The sequence below is a fragment of the Bolinopsis microptera genome, chromosome 13 (assembly GCF_026151205.1).
Source record: "Bolinopsis microptera isolate Bmic1 chromosome 13, MBARI_Bmic_1.0, whole genome shotgun sequence".
NCBI lineage: Eukaryota > Metazoa > Ctenophora > Tentaculata > Lobata > Bolinopsidae > Bolinopsis > Bolinopsis microptera.
Window position 1 is genome coordinate 11205537 of NC_087084.1, and position 21428 is coordinate 11226964.

Sequence of the window (21428 nt, forward strand, 5' to 3'; positions counted from 1 at the left end):
TTTTCCTTGTCATCCCCTTTAGTTTTAAGATTCTTGCTATAAATGGCTACAGCTAACACTATTAATGCTAAGTACCAAACAACAAGTGGGAGGTGGATCGTTGGTATACCATTAAATAAAATAAAATAAGTGTCACTGTCGTCAGAGATATCAGAGCAATTACTTGCTCAACAATTAAAAGTTCCTCAAATCTTTAGTGTCTGAAAGATTATGACTGGCATGGCGAAATTTTTATACATTCTGACTGAATTAAACAAACATATAACATCGCCTCCTAAATGGGAGGTACAAACCTGCCATCACAATGAATAGGGCTTAGTGCAGTATTGTCTGAACTGAACCTCTGCTTCTTGCTGTTTATCCCAATGATTTTAAATCATATGCTTCCTAAATTGTGCTCCAAATGTCATTCTGTTCTTGCAATCATATTACTAGAAGAGCAAAAAGAAAATGTGTCCCTTACCTAAGTTAAATTCTTCTGACTTTTGTACGGATTGTTTGTACAGTTATGTTTGTGCAGTTATGTAAAAATCAAGCATATTTCAGAGTGATTGCTTGTAGAAGATAAGATTGGTAATTTGTATATTGTGAATTTTGACATAAACTATTGTAGGTTCTCAGTCTAGAGTTAACCTCACTGTTTTGTTTAAAGACGGTACACTATTTGTCAGTTGGGTCTTATTATATTCAAATTGTGACTTAAAAACCCAAACAATGATAGCTTACAAAAAATAAAAGCTCTAGATAAGTTTTATGATCATTGATAACTTGTCTCAAATCTTAATTGATTCACTCTTTTGTAGGTAGCTCATGACCTCAGATTATTTGTGCCATGGAGTCTATACTTGATGAAATTGATTCTATGATTGGTGAGCTAGATGACATAGATTTCAAACCCAATCGCAAAAAGGTGAGTCTTTTAATCATGTATCACATGTGTTACTTGATAGCTTTGATTGTTGTTATTCGTTGTGAATATCACAGTAAACAACATAGTACAGAATTGAATCAAAATAATATGCACTGTTATTTGTAATTCAATTTTGATTTTACTTTTAAATAGTTTTACAATTTAAATATCAATTTAAACATAAATTTAAACATAAATTTAAACATCTTCACTGTGCAATCACTAGGATATTCTATAAATAAGTAATCTCAACTTAACATCAAATGAATCTCTAATAAAACATTAGGAGATAATAAAAAAGAAAGACCCTGATGTTCTGGATATCAAAGATGGTAAATTTTTAATGGTATTAGTTTATATTATTATGCAGGTTATGCTATCAAATATATGAATACAGTGTTAATTTATGTTAATAAATAATAAAAATCATCGAAGTATGTATAATTTTACATTGAAAATGAAGTCCTAGTAACAAAGGGTGATGCCCCTCAAAATAACCTGCTGCATTCCTCCTGTTATAAGTTGTATACTGATAGTTTTGTTACCTAATTTTATTTCACAGAAACCACAAATGGAGGACAGAATTTTTCCGACCTGATAAATGAACTTGCAGCATTCAACCCTGCACCTGCTGCAACCAAAACTCTTAAAAAAGGTAAGAACGCACAATACTGTTCAATTCATCGCACATTAAATTGAAGTAATTTAATACATAATTACAATTTTGATTTCTATTCTTTTTAATTGAGATATTATTTACAATATGTTGCTATTTTCTTTAGAGAACTAAACTTCTAAGCTACACATGTCACATTCTAAGACTGTCGCTCTAAGCTCCCTTTGGTCTCTGCTCAGGAGGCAGCGGGCCCACACTCGCTCTAAGCTCCCTTTGGTCTCTGCTCAGGAGGCAGTGGGCCCACGGGAGGTCCACAGTCCCCACTCGGTGGTCCGTTGTGTCGGGGTGTGTGTTCTACTCGTATGTATCTATCTTCTACCTCAACTAAACAAACAGCTAGTAGACACCAACATAGACAACAGAATAGGAGGATGATGAACAAGGGTGATATAAGGAATATTCCTGGTAGAGAGAAACTTTGTTACCTAAAAGTAGTTTACAGTGCCTGTTACTTTAACAGAAACTAAACCAGACCCATTTAACCGTAATTGTCGTAGCTAAAAGAAAATGGCTATGAAATCGGTTTTCAACATTTTACCGTGCAATAGTACACATTAATTGTCTAATTACTAAATGATGTGTATACAGCATGTGTATACAGCATGAGCACTATAAAATGAGAAATCTTACATAATGAGTCAAAAACATGCTTACCTATAATTGCGAAGGGAAATATTATGGCTAAAATAAGTAGAGAGAGTAGTCCCCATCGTCTCCTAAAGTTATTCCGCTGTTCTGACATTGCACACGGCCCTGGGTGGTCCCATGTTTTGGTCATTGTAAAGAGAAGTCCCGATATAATCAACTATCTAAAATAAATGTTGCACACTATTAATGAAGCTTACTTACCTTACTTTATTGTAAAATGAATTCCGTCGCTTGAGCACCCCATCCTCACATTTTACTGTAAAGTTAATATTATGATAATATTACATGATATTAATTTTTTTCTTTTTCTTAAATTCATAAAAATTGTTAAATTCATGTCAGAGAGACCACAAGTCTGATGAAAACGTAACAACAATTGAATTTAAGATACATGAAATATTAACGAAGCAGTGCAATTTAAATCATCACGTGTTCTTGAACAAGATTTATTTATTTACATTACATATTATAACAATAACATGTTATCATACTTTAATTAAGTAGCCATAGTTACTTAATCATACTGATTGAAGAATTCAACCGCACAACGCGCTGTTGATAAATAAATAAGCCATAAATAAATACGTTCCTAATCGCCCGGTCTATGATCAAGTCTGATGATATTTGAAGCCTCAAGTAAACAACAAATGAACACAGTGCAGTGCACACGAATAAAATCTTGGGTTGTACTGACAAAATAAATATGAGTAGATAAAGATATTATGTGGTACACTGTGATAGTGTGCCTTAATCTAGATGATAAATAACTTGACAAGATGACATCATCATTAATACCATGTAATCACCATTATATTACCGTTATTTGCATAGTTAACGAAATCAGTGATTTCGGAAATCACGTATCACATCTTAACATACATCACACAAAGTTCATTGTTGAAAATTTATTCAAATGGCTTCAGCATAATCGTTTTAACCGCAAACATTTTCTTTACAGTGGCAGATTTTGATTTGCTAAATGTAATTGACACCTGCACGCGGTTTAAGTGGATTATCAAATACGATAAGATCCTGTAAGCCAATCACAACACAGTTAGTACATTACAAGTTACAAGTCAACAGGGTGTGGTCGACACTATATATATTATGTTCACTGTTGAACCAGACTTCCTAGATTTTTACTTTTGTCTAGATCATGTTGGGGTAAAAATTATACCTAGATAGGTCAAGTATTATACTACAGCTACACTAGATGATGTAGTAACCTGTATTTATACAGTCAGAAATTATGAGGATTATTTTATTCAAACATTTTTTTAAATGTAAAGGAGAGACCTCTATGAGTTGTTTATATTTCTCAATCTAGGATTTAACTGACAAGATAGTTTGGTTGGTTAGGACTTAGGCTTGCGTATCCGTCATGAACACTTCCATCCTTTTTTTTGAGTTTCAGAAATCTGAATAAAGATCAGAATTCATGAATCAGGAAGTTACAATGACGACGATTTTCCCAATATCTTACTACTGCATATCCGTTAACAATATCCTACTACAACATGATATCGTTAATAATATCAGAGCATTGACCGGAATCATTACGTGCGGATCAGGAGGTGGAAATAATTAAATGATGATATCTCTAATGAACAGTTCATCAGTTCATTACGTGTCTATGTGAACATTACTCCTACATAATACAGGTATTGTTATTCCAGTATTGTTACTCTGATTATTACTACTCGCCAGGTCCCCTGATATTATCAGACAAAGTCACATACATGGTACACAGTACAGCCGTGATATAATACTTATTGTAAACAATTGAAAATCACATTTGAGGATACGGGCTTTAAAGTTCAGACCGTTATCAGCAGATGTAAACAAAGATAACTATAATCTTGTTTATCCCAATAATTGTATAAATATGGTTTGATATGGTGTTGTGATTTGATTATCATTATTGGGGAAAACCAACATGGCTGTGTTGACCACTGTTAGAGAAAAACAGCAAATACAACGTGCACTGTCCTGACTGCTGCGTGTGATTATACACTCATGATTTTGGTTAAACATGATCATTAGGTTTAATTTCCGGCTCAAAACATAAATATTCTCCTTTTTGCAGACCTTAAATACTGATTACAAGGATTGCTGGTGTTCAGGAATGTTCAGCAGAAAAACCACAAACCCCTCACCCTCGAGAAATCAAATCACGATTTAACTTTACTCACATAAAATAAGATACACCATAAAACGATCCCATGTTATACGAGTTAACCTAAATTATAATCCCAGGTTGTAACCTGAAATTTGAGTCCAAATGTAGGATTGTGGGTTTATACGGGGGTCGTGTATGTGATTATGAGAGGGTATGTGATTATAAGATTGGATAAGTTTGACACGCTGTAACCTGGTTTAGTTAGCAATGTGTGCGGGCTGATCACCCGACCTTACCACCTCTATATAAATTATCAGGCTAATTAATAATAATAATCATTATAATAGCGTAATTACATAATTAGTTGGCATAATTACATAATTAGTAGCTATAATTACATGATTAGTGGGTATGTAATAGTGGTTAGCTGCTTAATTCCGGCTCCAGGTTAGTGTGCAGATGTTTAGAGGCTGGACAGCAGAGTGTGTGGTTTACTCTTATTAACTTATTAAATTTGCAGTCCTCTCTAACCAATGTCTGTGGACTTGGACTTGAAATCAAATAAAGGACGGTCATCTCCACAATCCTCATTAATCATAAACGTGTCTAAATCCGAACCTGCACATTTACGAGGGGCGGATTAATTTGACCGCTAACTAAAATTGATATTTAGCAGGTTTCTCGTTCATTGACGGTACATTTAACTTGACAAATTCCTGATTTAACTCGACAAATTCCTGATTTAAATTGACAAATTTCTGTCAGATTCCTGTCAGATTGGAAATGTTTTTCGGCACTAAAACTGTACAATATAATGACAGCTCCAGTTGCTGGCCTGGGGTGACATGTGATCCAGGAATGTAACCAAAACTTGGGTGGTAAAATCTAATAATAGCCAAATTAGCGGGGGTACAATTGGTAAAATCTGGTATGTTCCCCACTACCCAGCCTGTTCTGGTGGAATGTGCTGCCAATCTCTCTCTCTGAGGAAATACATTTAAATAATTAGAGTGAAGAGCTGTTGTGGTTTATTGCTCTGTGCACAGAGTGGTAAACTCTCCTCCACACGCTGCCCATTACATGGTTAAATAGGCATTCCTGGCAAAATACCTGTCATAGCTCATGGTTAAATGGACAAATACCAGAATTTCCAAAATATCTGGGTGTGTCAAGTGTGTCATTCACTGGGCGATTTCCAGCATTACTGACATGACATTATCATATTACAGGGTGTACCACAGAAAGTATGACTTTTTTGAGAAACGATATAAAATGAAGGAGCAATTGCTAACACTTTATGCGGTACACCCTGTACATATAAGCGACAAGAGCCCCCCCGCTACCCAAAAACCCATGGTTCCAGGGCTGCACCCCCCCCCGGGAACTGCTAAGGGTCTCCCCGCTTCCCCGGGATAACGGAGGGCCCCTCTTCTTTAGCCGGTTTCCAGTGTCCCAGTAAGGGGCACTTTGGTGCTGACATGAGTTTGGAGTCGGTGAAAAACTTTAAATTCCCCCCGCGAGGGGGGAGCCCTCCTTGGTTTGTATCGAGGTGGGGCCCCCCGGTTTTTCCCTGACAAAAACAAACTTTTGGACCATTACTCCGGGGCGGAGATAGACTGCCACAAAATATTCCCCCCCCCCTTGTTATTTTTAAAAAGGTTTAGATGACCGTGCCATCCCAATGTTTTCTCGTGAGAAGGAGAGGGGTTGTAGGGGTTTTTAAGAAAAATCCAACGCCCCTTAATTGATTTTTGTTTAAGGGGGAAAAAAACGACTTTGCTTAAAACTTTTTTAATAGATAAAAAATTGGATGAACTTAAGATTTAAAAGGGTTTTTACAATTTTGTATCGAGTTTTTTAACCCCGCTCGGGGGTTTTTTTGCAGGAAATTTATTCGTATTTTTGTTTTGTTTTAAATTCTGAAATTTTGAATGGCAAAAAAACCCAAAAATATTTTACTTTTTTTAAAAATTTTTAAACGATTTGATGGGTTTTACGTATTTATTCATAAAAAATTTTAAAAAGAATATGTTCCCCAACAATTATACCTGCATTTTTTTTGTAAACCTTTAAAATTTTAAAATACCGTTTTTATTCTTTGCCCCCCCTTTCCTCCATATTTTTTGTAAATTTTTTTAAAAAGGGGTCGTTCACAATTCGTAATCACTTTTGAACTTTTTTTAAAAACCCCCCCCCCCCCCCCCCCCCCCTCCGTAATCAGTTTTACACATAGCTATTGTATCAAAATTACACTAGTGTTATCATTTGGAAACCTCCCCCCTCCCCCACGGTTGATTATGCAATATGTGAACAACCCCTAAGTAAATTTCCTGATAACTTAAAGTTAAATATCATCGAATGAGAAGTACTTATTCGACACATGCGTAACGTTTCCAATTTGAATTTAGATAAACTATTTTGTGTTAAGGATATCTTAATTGTTGTTTTAATAAGTCAAGAAGAAGAAAAAAAAAAAGGTGAAAAAGCGCATTGCTGGCAATGCAGCCTGAGGTTTTTTAAAAAGTAAACGGGGGGGTTGCAACGACCATTAATGTCAGTAGATGGAATTTTGTCAAAACTGACATTGTCATTAATGGTCATTAATGGTCATTAATGGTCATTAATGGTCATTAAATAATTGAAATTCTGAACTATCTTGGAAGCAACATGTCCAAGAAATTTACAATTATGATGACTGTAAAATAATGTAAAATAATAAGATATACTTGTAGTTAGTTAACTTAAGGTAGGGTCTAAGTGATGCAGGCGTCCGTCCTTTTCGCTCTTAGAAGTGCCGGAAAAAACATGACCATTAATGTCAGTAGATGAAATTTTGACAAAACTGACATTGTCATTAATGGTCATTAATGGTCATTAATGGTCGTTGCAACCCCCCCCCCCCCCCCCCCCAAGTAAACAATTACTTAGACCCTTCAGATGTCCAGAAAGTAAGTTTCCAGTCTCTAATTGGCAGAGACTGGACTGAAAAAAAAGGCAGGAATGTTTTCAGCACGTTTCTGAAGATAAGCAATAAATGGCAGAAGTGTTATTGGTATGTTTTTCTGTATCTGGTTCAGGTGCTTTTTATCTAGATTATAGATGTCTGCATGATGCGTAAACGTTGCTGGTTTCCATGTCCCTGGATAATAAACAGTCCAAACTCTTCCCGACACTGAAATATTATCAAACCCGTTTTTTGAAACGCCATTTTCGGACGTGAGGAGAGTTAGGACTCCTCCAAATACATTAAATCAATTCCTTCTGTAACGTCCTCAATAAATGTAATAGATGTGTAGTGTTGTAATTAGTTTAAAACATATCTAATATCCACGAACTCTCAGTGCAAGTTTAGTAAATAAACTACATTATATTACGAAGACTGTTTGATAAAAATGACTGTGATTTGATGACTATTATTATATGATACTTAGTCTAGTCTCATTTTAGTTGCCATCTAATCTACTACTGTCCAGCTTGCTTGTGATCAGGGCACGTCCTGAATTTGAGACCGGATCATCTGACCTCATTAAGTCATTTATATAATATATACCCTATATAATAATTAAGACAATAATTGGATCACATTCATGACTGTTACCCAGTTGTGAGTTCTAGGTCACAATTATTAGACCTCATTAGGGCTCAAATCACTGTCAGTACCTTTATTAATTGCGTTACGAATTAGCAATTTATGTCATATAAATAGCTCAAGAACAGTGATAAATTATCCCCCGTTTCAATTACGTCTAGTTTTACTTCCTCTATCGTTTTTCCAAACATGAGTTCTGTAGAGTCCACTGAATACCACCATTCTCTCACCGACCCTGCCCGTCCTCAAAGTGTTTCGAAGAGACGTGCAAGTAGGCTGAAGCGTGCAAGTAAACTGAACCGTAAAAGGAGACTGATGCAGTCGCACAGTTTGAAGTCCACTAAAACAACCCCAGCAGTTGCAGTGTTACCAAAAGATAAGGAGTCTCCTGCTAACGACACAAAATATTCTGTTGTCATTCCTTCCACCTCCTCTTCGCCGGAATGGGAGTTTCGCGGCCGTGGGATGAAGCAACCCTTTACCCAAAACGATGTACGCGCCTTGAAAGAGAAGATACTTGAGTTAAGAAAGATTGGGGTTTATCTTAGTAACCCTAGAATTGTAACTGAAACTGGCGATGTTTTCCACTTGTTCGACGCGAAAACTATTAGCTCTAATTGATTGTCTTCCCATTCATGTTATTAGTCGGGTGTCTTCAAGTGAATTCTAATGACAACAAGAATTGATGCTATGAAGGGCGAAAATGAGAAGTTATCTTATATCAACTTGACAGGGGTATTATTAGTTCATATTACCGAACACAATTTTTATATTATTATAGTTATACTGTATTCGCCTCTGTGATAGCTACATTTTGTTTTTACCAAAGATAATGCTCGTTTTAATATCTACTTTACTCAAATACTCAATCCTAATATCCACGAACTCACAGTAAAGTAAATACAAAATAAACTACATTATATTACGAAGACTGTTAGATAGAAATAGCTGCCGCTAGTCGAGTCTAGTCACATTTGTGTTGCTCATCCCAACCAATAACCATTTAGTAGTTATTTGCATCACCATTTATAGAGTTGGTAACGATAGGTGTCTTCACGAACTGGCATTCCGAAATATCAACCGTTCATGTTGTTACTCGTCCTGCCGATCAATTCCATGTACCATGTTTGTGGATCCAACACAAATGTTCACTTCGGCTTTAAATCTTCACAAATGACAAAAAACTTCATTATAAAATAAAAATTAATACAAACTCTGAAATGCAGGGTTTCACTGAAACCCTGCATTTCAGATTTTGTATTAATTTTTTAGTATAAAGCCGTAGAACATACATATTACATTACACTGGATCGAGCTTACACAGTGTAATTTCCTCCAGTCTGCGCCGCGCGCCTATATAAACGTACGCGGCGTAGACTGGAGGAAATTACACTGTGTAAGCTCCAGTGTAATGTAATATGTATGTACTACGGTTTTATGAATCTGCTGTGAACTTGTTGGGCCGTAGCTGTTGAAGAGTGGGATCGAAGTAGATTGCTGATCTGAACATACTTAATTTTTATTAGTAAGAGGGACGAGATTATTATATTATTATATCGTTTAACGGGTGATACTCATTAAATATCTGATCCGTCGACGAGTCCAACTCGGCGCGCGTTCTGGTAGGTTATAAACCTACAATATATCGTTTGAGTCATGAGTCAGCGACTTTAACGTTCTAAGCCTAAAATACTGCGTTCAGTTGTTATATCGTGACTATATTCAGTGACAACTGACAAATCACATTACTATTAGGAGTGTGCACGTGATTTGTAAGATAAATATTTACCTGGGGACCCTATTATGTTCATAAAGGGTCATTCACATATTACGTTATCATTTTTTGTACAAATTCCCCACCCCCTTCCGTAATCAGTTTCACGTATAGGCATATAATAGCTATTATGTCAAAATTACACTAGCGTGATCATTTGGGAACCCCCCTCGGCTGATTACGTAATATGTGAACGACCCCTAAACATAAAGAATATAAGAGATTCGGCGGAATGACAGGCTGAGCGCCGCCGTAAGATATATATTAACACTGAATGTTTTTGAGAATTGAGGCAGGTTTCATATCCTTCCTTTTAATACGGATGATGATTAATCACTCGACTGTCACGTGACTTTTTTAAAACTTTCTCAACGTGGCCCTGAATGCAAATGACTATTCGAAATCCTAACCCTCTAATCTGATCCCAACTTAACCCTAATAACATTAACCCTAACCCAATCCCTGATTGTAGCATATTATGCATGAATGATCAAACCCTAACCCTAAGCTAAGTAGGGGGTGCACGATAAAAATAAACTTACCTGAGGACCCCAGGCTATTATGTTCATTAACATAATAAATAAAAATTTGGCGGAATGACAGGCTGAGCGCGGCCCAGTAAAAATAAACTTGCTCGGATTTTAAAAATTTTTGTACCACTGTTTTCTAGAGACTGTGAGAATTTTCACAATACAAAATTTGTCATACCTTTTTGGAAAGATCAGTGAGTTTCGCCTATAGCGGTGCCATATTTGATGGTGCGCGGCTTTTGGAGCAAAAGTAGCTGTAAAAGTCGGGTAATTTGACCAAATTCGTTGATTTTTGTCGTATTATTTGGATATATCTTTGGTTCCTTGAATGAGATCATTTTGAAAATTGGCGACAACCTTCCAATAGTAGGGCTTTCACAACTGTCCGAAAAATTTGGTGAATATCGGAGTTATACTGGGCCGCGCTCAGTCTGTCATTCCGCCGAATCTCTATTATGTTTATGAACATAATAGCCTGAGGTCCCCAGGTGGCAGGTAATATCGGAGTTGATATAGCAATCAAAATGGGGCAAAATACGTTGCTTTTAGCTGTAACATAATGTCTGATGGTTGGTCGTTGGATATGCTTTAAATTTTTCGGACACTTTCCTTGTAAGTTTATGCGCTCCTACTAAATCACTCGCCCAAATTTTAAGAAAATTCTTGTGAATTGTTAGGGACGTGTGTACTATCTCTGAACTAGAAGTTAAGTTGAACCCCAGTATGCTGTTTTAAGTTGAAATTAGATTTATTAATATGTTGATTAAAATGGTAAATAAACCATGTAAAATTGCAAATATTCACTTTGGCATTGGGTTTCATAAAGATGAATTAAGTGATCACTTATATGATTAAGATCTGATTGGAGAGATTTGCAGAGCAATGCAGCCATTGGTCAGAAAGGACATTTATTGTTATTAGAATTATTTATAAAGAAATTATTGGATTAATAGAGTTATTGAATTCATCAATTAGTGGAACGATATTTTAACCAGTTTTAAAAACCTGTACTTGTATTATTAAACCTGTTTGTTTGCAATAACCTGTTTGCAATAACCTGTTTGTTTGCAACTCTCCTGGATAACGCGTGGACCGCCTCTTCCACTGGAGCTCCTCTTCCACAGAACACCTAGACCTTTTGATATGAAATTTGATATTAAATTACAATGCGGGTAGTTTCCTGAAAATTATTTCCGCTGTTGAGTAACCCTGTATGTTTAGGATCAGTAACAGTTATTTGGACGGTGTATAATTATTTGTATTCTTTTTATTTGTTTGTATCTCATTGCATTATAGGTTTAACTTTATAACCTGTCAAGACGCGCGCCGATTTGGACTCGTCAACCGTTGACGAGTCCAAATCGGCGCGCGTCTTGACGGTCAACGGACGGTCTTGACCGTATATTTGAAAAAATATTTTACGAGTATCACCCGTTATGTATCTCAGATCTCTATCACAGTGCTGGCAAGCACGACCGTTGCATTTATTGTGGGTATACTATGTTCCCCATTTACTATTATACCCCCTTTACTATTATACCCCCTTTACTATTATACCCCCTTTGGTACACGTTACAAGCCTCTTTTGTGCACGCGAAGCGTGCACTCCGGCCGGAGGCGGCGGCCGAAGGCCGCCGCCTCCGGCAGGAGTTTTTCAGGCATTAAGACTCATCGGAAGTCGTTCAGCAGATTTATTTTTAGTTCAAAACATTCTAATTTGATGTCAAAGATGACAGGAATAAAAAATAGTTATGTTGAGATTTTTAAGAAATTTGCATAAAATACTCGCCAGCACTGTTATACGAAATTCGGTAAAAAACCCAAAATCGCCATATTCAGGTGCCTTAAAAACCATGTTAAAATTGAGTTAGAGATCTGAAATTTTTCAGGGCGTCTACACGTTGATCAAATCGACTGCAAAACAAGTTTCAGGTTTCAGGAGTATCGGGAAATGGGTTTTCTAGAACCCCTGTTTTACGACAGATTGTCGTGATATATATATATATATATATATTTGACCAAAACCCATAATCATGGGTAGAGTGGACCGCTGCCAGTGTCTCTCTTTCCCAAACAAAAGGAAATGATATTAATTTGATTGACCGTTCTCAAATGCAAAATGATACCGAGAATGAAATCGGTCGCTCACTTTTCCCATTCATTCACGGCTTACGAATTGTAATAAGTTTCGATTGATTATGTACATCAATCAGATGCTGTAAAAATCTCTTTGGGTTGCGTTCGCAGTTCGGGTCGATACCTAGTATTTCGGGGTAAGGGTGGTAGTTATTACTTATTAAATTAGCTGAAGTTTATTGAATCTTTATTGCCGAGTACAGCTGCCTTTGGGTAGTTCTTCTTAATCTATTACAATTGTAAATGAATGGGAAAAGCGAGCGACCGATTTCATTTTCGGTATCATTTTGCATTTGAGAACGGTCAATCAAATTAATATCATTTCCTTTTGTTTGGGAAAGAGAGACACTGGCAGCGGTCCACTCTACCCATGATTATGGGTTTTGGTCAAATATCATCTCTTTTTGATTATAATGTCAGGGTACTTTATAAAGTCGAAATATAAACTGATATCTTCATTAATAAGGAGGAAGTTTCAACAATTTCGAAATTTTTCCTTTAAAAACATTACCTTGTGTTTAGGTAAGCATATCGGTCGATCACTGACTGAATATGCCACTTAATACTCATTCAAGTTGGCATTAAATTCATTTATAATGACATTAAAATGTCGTTGCAAAGCAGAATTTGTTGGAAATCACGAATGTGCAAAATTCTCACCTTTCGCACGTGCAAACTTTGAGCGGACGTTGCGTGCGCATCCAATATTGAATCGCCGTAAATTTTTGCATGTAATTGTTTTATATATAGCTTGATAAGCACGCAAAGTTTCAAAGTATTTCAAGAAGAACTGTAATCACAACGGCACTCTAAAGTTGACAGAAAATGACGAAAACAGCAATTTTCAGTGATTTTAGCAATTTTTTATCAATTTGGGCGTGTCCCCACGTGTGCAACTTTTCGATTTTTAACTTTAAAACTAGCCTAATGCACAATTTATACCTGTAGGAAGCAGAACTGAGCTCCACAACCCAAGGCATGGCCCAACACCAGAGAATACTAAATCGCAAAATTGACGTTTTTATAAAATAATTCTTCAAAAAAGCACAAACTTCAATGACGAATATCTTTATGAAGGAGCAAGCTAGAAAAATTTTCCGGTAGATTTTCAGAATGCTTGAACAATTATCTAAGGTAAAAATTTCCTCTGATTTTGAATACAATTACTTTTTAATGGTGTAAAATCATTTTTAAAAGTTATTACTTTGTCAAAAATCAAGTTTTAAAAACGGTTAACTTGATGACGTCATCAAGGGGTGTTCATGACGTCAAATAATTTGTTTATACAATGTAAACTAAAGTGTAAACAATTATTTTCAAGACCTGTGGTCGGAAATGGCTGTATCTTTTATACTTTTGAATCTATGGACAATTAAATACAGGCTACAATTGACTGGCAAAGCGTCTATCCCTGAATATATATATATATATGTATATATATAGATAGATATCACGACAATCTGTCGTAAAACAGGGGTTCTAGAAAACCCACTTCCCGATGTTCCTGAAACCTGAAACTTTTTTTGCAGTCGATTTGGTCAACGTCTAGACGCCCTGAAAAATTTCAGATCTCTAACTCGATTTTAACATGGTTTTTAAGGCACCTGAATATGGCGATTTTGGGTTTTTTACCGAATTTCGTATAACAGTGCTGGCGAGTATTTTATGCAAATTTCTTAAAAATCTCAACATAACTATTTTTTATTCCTGTCATCTTTGACATCAAATTAGAATGTTTTGAACTAAAAATAAATCTGCTGAACGACTTCCGATGAGTCTTAATGCCTGAAAAACTCCTGCCGGAGGCGGCGGCCTTCGGCCGCCGCCTCCGGCCGGAGTGCACGCTTCGCGTGCACGAAAGAGGCTTGTAACGTGTACCAAAGGGGGTATAATAGTAAAGGGGGTATAATAGTAAAGGGGGTATAATAGTAAAGGGGGTACATAGTATACCCACAATAAATGCACCGGTCGTGCTTGCCAGCACTGTGACATACATATTCAGGGATAGACGCTTTGCCAGTCAATTGTAGCCTGTATTTAATTGTCCATAGATTCAAAAGTATAAAAGATAAAGCCATTTCCGACCACAGGTCTTGCAAATAATTGTTTACACTTTAGTTTACATTGTATAAACAAATTATTTGACGTCATAAACACCCCTTGATGACGTCATCAAGTTAACCGTTTTTAAAACTTGATTTTTGACAAAGTAATAACTTTTAAAATTAATTTTAAACCATTAAGGAGTAATTTTATTCAAAATCTGAGGAGATTTTCATCTTAGATAATTGTTCAAGCATTCTGAAAATCTACCGGAAAGTTTTTCTAGCTTGCTCCTTCATAAAGATATTCGTCATTGAAGTTTGTGCTTTTTTGAAGAATTATTTTATAAAAACGTCAATTTTGCGATTTAGTATTCTCTGGTGTTGGGCCATGCCTTGAGTTGAGGAGCTCAGTTCTGCTTCCTATAGGTATAAATTGTGCATTAGGCTAGTTTTGAAGTTGAAAATCGAAAAGTTGCACACGTGGGGACACGCCCAAATTGATAGAAAATTGCTAAAATCACTGAAAATTGCTGTTTTCGTCATTTTCGGTCAACTTTAGAGTGCCGTTGTGATTACAGTTCTTCTTGAAATACTTTGAAACTTTGCATGCTTATCAAACTATATATAAAACAATTACATGAAAAAATTTACGGCGATTCAATATTGGATGCGCACGCAACGTCCGCTCAAAGTTTGCACGTGCGAAAGGTGAGAATTTTGCTCATTCGTGATTTCCAACAAATTCTGCTTTGCCACGACAGTTTAATGTCATTATATATGAATTTAATGCCAACTTGAATGAGTATTAGGTGGCATATTCAGTCAGTGATCGACCGATATGCTTACCTAAACACAAGGAAATGTTTTTAAAGGAAAATTTCGAAATCGTTGAAACTTCCTCCTTATTAATTAATGAAGATATCAGTTTATATTTCGACTTTATAAAGTACCCTGACATTATAATCAAAAAGAGATGATATTTTACCAAAACCCATATTCATGGGTAGAGTGGACCGCTGCCAGTGTCTCTCTTTCCCAAACAAAAGGAAATGATATTAATTTGATTGACCGTTCTCAAATACAAAATGATACCGAGAATGAAATCGGTCGCTCGCTTTTCCCATTCATTTACAATTGTAATAGATTAAGAAGATCTACCCAAAGGCAGCTGTACTCGGCAATAAAGATTCAATAAACTTCAGCTAATTCAATAAGCAATAACTACTACCCTTACCCCGAAATACTAGGTATCGATCCGAACGCAACCCAAAGAGATTTTTACAGCATCTGACTGATGTAATCAATCGAAATTTATTACAATTCGTAAGCCGTGAATGAATGGAAAAAGCGAGCGACCGATTTCATTCTCGGTATCATTTTGCATTTGAGAACGGTCAATCAAATTAATATCATTTCCTTTTGTTTGGGAAAGAGAGACACTGGCAGCGGTCCACTCTACCCATGAATATGGGTTTTGGTAAAATAATATATAGTCTATTCATCTGGTATACATGACCAAAACATAACGTGAAATGCTTCATTTTATTTTTATTTTGGTGAACCCCTTTCAGCCGTCCACGTACGTATAATCAATAGTTGCATAATAGTGGTATAATTATAATGATCATAATATTTTACTTTTAGTAAGTAAACCTAATTTTAAATAGGTGATACTATTACTACTAGACTGTATTTCTCAAATTATCTAGGGAATTTGAAGGCAGAATCTTACTGCCGACTGCTCCATTATGAACAAAAGAGAAAGACAACTTCTTATCGGATATGAATCCTTCATTTCTATTTCTTCACTGATCGGAGACACGCTCATTTTGGTCGGGTCCCTGAGGTACAATGCGATAAAGCTTCATAAAGTAATAGTTACCTTTATCCAATACATTGCTGTTGCAGATTTATTATTAACAGTGTTCAGTATTTTGCCCGGTGTAGTGTCCTTGGCTGCAAATGATTGGATCCTTGGAGACATCCTATGTTACCTAGATCTGTTTGTATATGCTAGCTGTGCCTCGGTTGTATGTCAACTGATGGCTGCTATAGCTTTCTCTAAGCTGCTCATAGTCAAATATCCTCTCAGAGCATTTAACTTTCCAAGTAAAACTGCTCATATGATAGCCTGTGGGATGTGGGTATGCAGCTTCATATTCCCTACTGCAGCAATTGCTAGAGATAAAAGTGGTGTCTATTTTGATCATGATACCTACAACTGCGATTATAATTGGAGCAAGTGGACGAATACGGGAATTGCAGTTTACAGCACCGCGATAGGATTAACCCTGCTCACTTTTACTTTGATCACTATAGTAAGTAGTGTGTTGTTGCTAGTTGTTGCTAGGAGGATTGCAGACAGAGGTCTCCAGTGGCAAGGGGTCCTGACAGTCCTGCTCACTGTTACCGTCCACACTCTCATCAGCATTCCCTCGGCTATCTACTACATCGCTCACTTTATTTTCCCAAAAGCCTACCTTAATAATCTCTATACATTTGCGATGGGCATTTCCTTATTTGGGGTAACAGCTAACTTCTACATCCTTACACTCACTCTTAACAGCTTCAGGGGGTTCCTCAAATCTAGGATTAGGGTGATATCCAGCGTTCTTGTAAGGTGCTGTACTACTGGTGAGGGTTCTGTTAGAGAGGGGGAACGAAGAAGGTTGCTGGACTAAACTGATGATTATTTGAGTAGATCAACGACTGTCACTAAGAATGCTCTGAACACTGAACTCTCTGACATGAGAAGAACAATGAACACTTGCTGATGAACTCGAAGATAGACACTAGTTCTTGATTGTTTTATGAAAGGAATAAAATGGAACGTTTGAAATTTTTCGCCATTTCAGTTGTAAAATGTTGGAGATTGAAAAAAATGATCAAATATAACTATACTTAAACTTTCTATGTAGCTGTTTTTAATCAATTTTATTTGTTACATAATAATTGATAATGTTAGCTCCTTCGATATATCACAACCAGGAGTAAGGGATTACTAGCGATAAATTTATCTGTTTATTAAGAAATGAATTGTATTATTTTGTAGAACAATTTAATTAATTTATTGGAGGTTTCACGACAAAGATATTTTCACCAAGAATATGTTTTGAAAACATCTGTTTGAGTCCCGATTATGAAGACAGAGAATAGCAGAACCCAGAAGCAAACAATGAACTACTGAATGATACGTCATAACTAACTCACATTTACGCTCCGGGCCCCGGGGACTCCTCCTCCCGGGGACTCCTCCTCCCCAGGGACTCCTCCTCCCGGGGACTCCTCCTCCCGGGGACTCCTCCTCCCGGGGACTCCTTCTCCCCGGGGACTCCTCCTCCCGGGGACTCCTCCTCCCGGGGACTCCTCCTCCCCGGGGACTCCTCCTCCCGGGGACTCCTCCTCCCCGGGGACTCCTCCTCCCCGGGGACTCCTCCTCCCCGGGGACTCCTCCTCCCCGGGGACTCCTCCTCCCCGGGGACTCCTCCTCCCGGGGACTCCTTCTCCCCGGGGCCTCCTTCTCCCCGGGGACTCCTCCTCCCGGGGATTCCTCCTCCCCGGGGACTCCTCCTCCCGGGGACTCCTCCTCCCCGGGGACTCCTCCTCCCGGGGACTCCTCCTCCCCAGGGACTCCTCCTCCCGGGGACTACTCCTCCCCGGGGACTCCTCCTCCCCGGGGACTCCTCCTCCCCGGGGACTCCTCCTCCCCGGGGACTCCTCCTCCCCGGGGACTCCTCCTCCCGGGGACTCCTCCTCCCCGGGGACTCCTCCATTAGCATATGCTAAATTCTACCGTCCTGCTAAGACAACAAGACCCAAACTTGAAAATTAAAGGATATCCTTAGTCTTACAGTTGTTTACCTGATTTTGATCGTAACTGTTTCGTGGAGGACACCCAGGCTTTTATCTTTATAAACAGATGCAGCGGAATGACAGGCTGAACGCCGCCCAGTAAATAATTATACTATTATAGTAGGCGTGGTAATTATTTGTAATCGATATTTGAGACTGATCATTGTTGCTAAATAGCTGCAGTGAGCATGTATTTAATGAGTTAAATTTCCTTTAACGACATTTCCAGGTGGTATCATATCTACATCATAGTCTAGCGAATTACCTCTTAACCAGGTGATAAAATGGTCATCAAGCCTTCTTCCTCTAAAAAACCATCGAGTAAAATGCTTCCATTATCACTCTTTTAAAACCGTATCAACTGCAGGCACTATAAATAACCCCTGTCAATTTCGGAGATAAAGATGCTGTTAGATTACCAGGTAATTTGGTGAACTTATAAATCCAGAAAACTATTTATTTTAAGTTTGAGTTTATAAATCCAGGATATCTTCTGTTAGATATGTTTTTACTTCAATTTTGATTTTAATGAAACCATGATCAGATTGTTTTCATTCATAACTGAAAACATTGTAGTTCAATGGGGGGATTTTACTTATTTTTTGAATAAATCATTTTGCACCGCCTGTATCGTGTAGTTTTACAATTCATCGTCACCGAATTTGAACTTATTTGTAATTTATGACTTGTCGTCAGTTTATGTCAAATTGAAAGTGCCAGGAGATGGGTCGGCTGTGTAGCTGTGTTATTGTCATACTTATAGTGTCTCTCGCATACCTGGGTTAGTCTTTAGCACTGAGCTAACAAATTCTCTAATGTTAGGATTTCAGCGCAGGTTTTTGCGCATGTTTAATTATGATTTATGTTGCCTCTTCTGAACTTATAGATTATAGAACTGCATTAATGATGTTGTGCTTAGATAATTTAACTTATGGAGTAAAAACTTGCATATAAAACCCAAGTATTCGATGATTCCGTTTTTCATTTTATGTTTTCTAAGTTAGAAAAACAAATAGCTGTTAAAAAAACAAAATTTAAAATTGAGCAGCTATTTATTTACATCAGTGGTTGGAGTACCAGTTCGCAGTTCTCTGGATAAAGATAACAACGTAAGAAAAAGTAGGAGTACATCCGCAGATAATCCCACAGTTCACTTTCAGGAGAAGGAGATACTCTGCCCAGGGGTGAGGATTTCTGTGATTCTGTAATTTCTAACTAATGACAGTGATTTATAAATTATAGTAATTGATAGATCTAACTTATGTATAAATACTTAAATAGTATTTAAGTATTTATACTATATGTTAAATCAAAAAACTAAAATTCAGACTTGCGTATTTATTGAATACGCAAGTCTGAGTTTTAGTTTCTTGATTTAACATCTATTAGATGGACACATTGACATACGTCAAGTAAAGAGATTGGGTATTTTATATTAGTTCTGCAGCTGCAGCTAAGTGCTAACATATTTATCATTTACTAACAGTTGTATCATGAAAGAGAACTGAATATAACGAACTGAATATAACAAATTTATCATAAAAGTATCATTTTTCACAGGCTTGCAGTCCAGGACTGAGGTGTGCAGAATACGGACATGTCGCACTGTGTTATTAAGATCCTGATCACGTGGTACTAAGAACACCTGACACGTGGTACTAAGTTATGTGATATTGAGATAACACTAATGGTCACGAGATTCAATTTAATGTCGGCCTTTGTTCCCTTTTTGTCGATGAGCTACAGCCATTTTAATTTGCGAATCGGGAAGTGGGTAAAATTTCGATTTATATCACAATAAATATGCTCAAAGTTACATATGCTCCAAACTTCAATATTATCAACAATTCCAGTTTTCGTATTATATGAGTTACTTTACTTTTCCTTTTGAAATATTGAGGTCCAAGGGGAGATTTTTAATTTAAATATGTATTTCTTAATCTAACTTTACTATGTATTTCTCAGTATCAGATTGAAGAATGAATTATCACTGCATTTCAAGCCACGATTTTTAATTTGAAATTTATAACTTGAGTGAAGACTGTGGATAATATAAACTTTAATAGCGTCATTTAAGTATGTAAGTAAATGCATGGCGCAGTATAATATGTTACAAAAGGAACATATTATAAGTGCGTCGTGCGTGGAATTATCTCACGCACATTATATTCGCACTTAAAGCCGTTTACCGCACATATTCGGTACCTTACCAATACCTATGTACCTACCGCAATAAACATTAAACAGTTTCGGTGCCTTACCTACCTTAATTAAGATATTGACTAGTGACTCAATGAATCGTTTACCAGCAGCTCGATACCAAATATTTTATATATTCCAACCAAAGCGCCAAATATTTTATATAATTATATTCCGACCAAAGCACCAAACAGTTATTTTTTTGATAAGACATAGCTAGATGGAATAAAATATAGCGCTATTTTCTAAATGTATGCTATTTCCGATGAAATATGAGTGCTGAGTAACTTTTAAAATGTAAAGTAGCATGATTAATGGTTATTCCATTTTGAGAATCAAAATGGTGTAAATTTTGAGTAAAAGACACCACATTTCTGAGTAGATAAACATTCCAACGATTGCACTTTTATCCCCTCCACCCGTAATCAATCTTCATTTTACAAATCCCTTCTCCATCGGCTAATTACGTAATATGTGATCGACTCCTTTACTTATACGAATAATTATAAACCTAACAATAACATTATGTTATAGTAGTTGGTAATGTTTGGGCAGCTTTCTAACACAGAAAGACTAACTTAAGAAAATTCGCCAAACATTTCGCAATTATTCGCTGCACATGAGCCGCACTATTCGCAAAATTTTCCGCTAAGCCGCACATTAAACAATTATACTTATAAGCAAGTGCTGAGTCGCACTTTTCACAACATTTTGGCGTACTTATATGTTGGCTCTGGTATATTAATATTTTACACGGCTTCCCAATCTTCTCGCGTTATATTTAGTAAAAACGCTGAGAGATGAAGCTGAAAGTTAAAAGATCCTACGTTTTCCTATAAAGTTTCAACAGTCTGCCCAGACACGTGCTTCTCTCACTAAGCATTGTATGATCCTCAACAATTGATGTGGGTGGGGACTGGAGCACTACCTCGAGTTCTTGGTCCATAGAG

The 21428-nt window shown here is 36.8% G+C and overlaps 2 long non-coding RNA genes across 2 annotated transcripts; both read left to right on the top strand.

The window, feature by feature from the left end:
- The first annotated feature begins 746 nt into the window (after positions 1-746).
- Positions 747-1560, top strand: LOC134825593 (uncharacterized). Its single transcript, XR_010161574.1, has 3 exons — positions 747-910; positions 1197-1242; positions 1473-1560. It is a non-coding gene; the product is annotated as an uncharacterized LOC134825593 (long non-coding RNA).
- Positions 1561-19358: 17798 nt separating this feature from the next.
- LOC134825575 (uncharacterized) lies at positions 19359-20280 on the top strand. Its single transcript, XR_010161573.1, has 2 exons — positions 19359-19463; positions 19840-20280. It is a non-coding gene; the product is annotated as an uncharacterized LOC134825575 (long non-coding RNA).
- Positions 20281-21428: the final 1148 nt, after the last annotated feature.